Source organism: Neopelma chrysocephalum, unplaced genomic scaffold (assembly GCF_003984885.1).
Source record: "Neopelma chrysocephalum unplaced genomic scaffold, ASM398488v2 Primary Assembly neopelma1_95676, whole genome shotgun sequence".
NCBI classification, from domain to species: Eukaryota; Metazoa; Chordata; class Aves; order Passeriformes; family Pipridae; genus Neopelma; species Neopelma chrysocephalum.
Genome location: NW_020924340.1, coordinates 218 through 3,420, shown reverse-complemented (window position 1 = coordinate 3,420; position 3,203 = coordinate 218). Strand labels below are relative to the sequence as shown.

The following is a 3,203-nucleotide window of genomic DNA, read 5'->3' as shown; positions in this document are numbered from 1 at the left end:
CAGCCCGGCCTCGCCGCCTGTATCCCGGCGCTGCGGGCGGGAGGAGCCGCTCCGGGGCGGGCGCTGGGGCCGAGCCCGGCGGGGCCGCTCGGACCAGGGCTCTGCCGGGGCCCGGCCGGGGCAGAACGGCGGCGCTTTCCTCGTGCGGACGCGGAGCCGGGGCTGGGAGCGGCCGGGGCGCGGGGACACGCCGGGCCGGCCCCGGGACCCCCCCGGGCCCGCAGCGCCGCCCTCGCCCCCCGTGGTATTGGAGCTCCCCCGCTCGGGCACCCCCGAGACCACCGCACCCGCTCCCGGGGAGAACATCGCCCGCCTGCCCCTTCCCGGCGGCCTCGGGGGGTTCCCGCCCGCAGCGCCCCCCGGGAACGAGGGGTCTGGGGCCCGCCGGGGCTCCGGCCGGGGGGAGCCGGGGCCCTGCCGGGGCAGGGAAGAAGGGGGGGAGCCGTTTCCCCGTTCCTCCCACGCTCCAGGACCACCAGCCCAGCCGCCGGTTTGTCCCCGTGTCTGTCCCCAGGAGCTGGCACGGACCGTGCCGCGGGTCGGGCACGGGCTGCTCCCAGCTCTGCCTGCGGAACTTCGGGAATTGCCAACAGCAATTCCTTTCCCTGCCATCCATAAGGTGCAGCTCCTCTGATAGCTGCCAGGTGAGACCTGAGGCTCTCCATCCTCTCCCCGGCTTCCTCGGCAACTCGCACCCTCCCGGGGCAAACCCTCTGGTTTTTCAAAATCCCATTGAAACGTTTCATCTTCATTTGCAGACGGGGAAGGTCCTGCCTGGGAGGGAAACAGCTACAGGAGAGCAAACCAGAAAACGTCCCAACCAGCCGCTGCGGTGCCGTGGCCAGGGATAAAGAAGCCAAGCGAGTCCGGAGGGATCCCTCGCCCCGAGGCAAAGGCGTTGGTCGAGTGTCGCCGCCCGGTCCCGCCTGCGGGGGGGCGTCTCCTCCAGGTGAGCGTTCGGAACCCAAAATGCCGGGGGAGGAGCTCAGGTCGGGGCCGCTTTTCGGGCCCGGAGCTGGACGGAGCCCTCGGCGGCTCCTGCTTCCCGTCAGGAACGTTCTCGGGGCTCCCTGGGCAGTGAAAGCTGGGCAGGGAAGGCGGGCCGGGAGGAGGCTGGAGCGACAGACAGTGACCCAGCCCTGCTCGGGCTTCCTATTGCCAGGGGATGGAGGACCTGTGCCCTGCACCTGCGCCCTGCACTGCCCTGCCGGGGCTCCCGGCGCTCCGGAGCTCAGGCAATCCCGCCCGCAGCCGCAGGACTCCCAACACAGCTCGCGGCAGCAGGGATGGAGCAGCTCCGGGCCGGCGCTTCCATCGGGCACAAGAGGGATTTGTCTCTCGGCCACGGGCACTGCGGTGGGCACGGAGAAAGGGCTGCCCGCGGCTTCTCAGCCGGGGGCTGCTCTGGACGGGCACCCTGAGATGCCTCACCCTGGACACGCCCCAGCGCCAGCCCAGAAGGAGCCAAAGAATCCCGCTGGCACTCGGCAATGTCGGCACGGCGGGGCTGCGGAGCAGCACGGGCACCATTCCCAGGGCCGACCTCCCGGAGCTCCCCCGCGCCCCGGGAGCAGAGCAGCCCCCGCCGGGCCGTTCCTCAGGGCAGCTGCTGTGCTCTCTCTCGTCCTTGGCAGCGCAGGAGCTGGACCAGCTGAAGAGCCTGTTGCGGCTCTGCCCGGGCCGCCGGAGGGGCTGAGGAAGGGCCGACGAATTGGTGGTTCCCAGGACAAGCCGCGGGCTGTAGCTGAGCTCCACCCGCCGCCTGTCCAAGGAGCTGCAGGTAATGGAAAGGCGGCTTGTGACCCTCAACTCTTAAGGGCTTCAGAGCCGGTCGGGTCCTTCTCTGAGCTCATTGCAAAGAAATGCCACTGCTCCCGTTCCTGCCGGGCCCGTGTGGCTGCCTGCCTGAAAGTTCCTTTGTTTTTCTCTGCCTTGCTTTCCCCTCCTGCCCCGCTGCTCGGTGCATTTCTTCAGCTGAGGAACAAAGTGAAGCGGGAGCAGAATGCCGGGCTGCAGCACCAGAGGCAGCGTTGGAAGGAGCGCAGCTCGGAGGCGGCGGTGCTGGAGAAGCGTGTCAGGGAGCTGCCAGAGCGCCTGGGGAGGAGAAAGGCAGCTCTGCCGCAGGAGGAGAATGTACCGGTGAGTGCGGGAGATGTCCCAACAACAGCATCAATTTTGTTGCCTGGACAAGTCTGAAGTAAAAACTTGCTTGTGGGAAAGGGGGGCTGTTCAGATGCTGGACCTGTTGTCTCGATCCACGCGTAGTGGAAGGCTTGTGGCATTAAAGTCCATTTCACGGGGCATCGGTGTTAACCTGCTTACTCTTTACAGACAAGAAACTTTTCTCTGCTGTCGTGGGTTGTATTTTAATAAAGGGGTTTTTTTTGTTGTTGTTGTTTTTTTTTGTTTGTTTGTTTGCTTTTTGTTTTTTTTTTTGCTCTTTCTACCTCAGGTTTGTAATTCTTAAAGGTTTTTCAAAAAAGCTTCTTTAACACTGGGGTGTCATTTGCTGCTTGTTTTCTCCTTTGTGACTTCTGTTTCAAGCTCTGATGGACGGATCCTGCAGCATAAAATTCTTGACGTTTTTGTCTTTTTTTTTTCCCCCAAGGTTTCTTCAGGTGGGAATTGCCCACAGCCAGTGGCTTCTGCTCCAAGAGGAGTAGCAGCAGTAGGTCCTTCTATCCAGTCCTCTGCTACACCACGTATGGCTTCCAGACCTGAACTTGGGGTGAAAGCAGCATTCTCGGGTGGGACGTGAGCCTTGCCGGGCAGCTGAGGGTCTGCTAAAATCACAAACTCTGCCAGCCCTGCGCTGCAATTGCCGGCCCCCCCCGCCCCCAAATCCGTACAAATGAAGATTCCTCCCCGGGAAAAGGTGCCACCACAGAAAGCTCTTGCTGCCCACGGAGTGCCCAGGCTGGCCAACCACAACTGCACCAGAAACCATGAAGGTAAGGGCTTTCTTCCCAGGGCAAAAGGGCTGTTGTTCACTTGCACGAATCCTAGAGCAGAAACAGGCAGTCCAGCTCCAAAACTAGAATATGGACGAAGGTTCCTCCAAGAAAAAAAGTGCTAGGACAGAAAGTTGTTACTGCCAATGGAGTGCCCAGGCTGCCCCACCAACTGCACCCGAAAGCCAAAACTTACAAGCTTTCTTTGCTGGGGATAAGGGCTGTGGTTCGCTTCTATCAACCCTCTGCTGC

The 3,203-nt window shown here is 62.6% G+C and overlaps 1 long non-coding RNA gene across 1 annotated transcript; it reads left to right on the top strand.

Annotated features, from left to right (window-relative positions):
- The first annotated feature begins 1,673 nt into the window (after positions 1-1,673).
- Positions 1,674-2,799, top strand: LOC113980930. Its single transcript, XR_003538253.1, has 3 exons — positions 1,674-1,780; positions 1,975-2,139; positions 2,609-2,799. It is a non-coding gene; the product is annotated as an uncharacterized LOC113980930 (long non-coding RNA).
- The last annotated feature ends 404 nt before the right edge of the window (positions 2,800-3,203 follow it).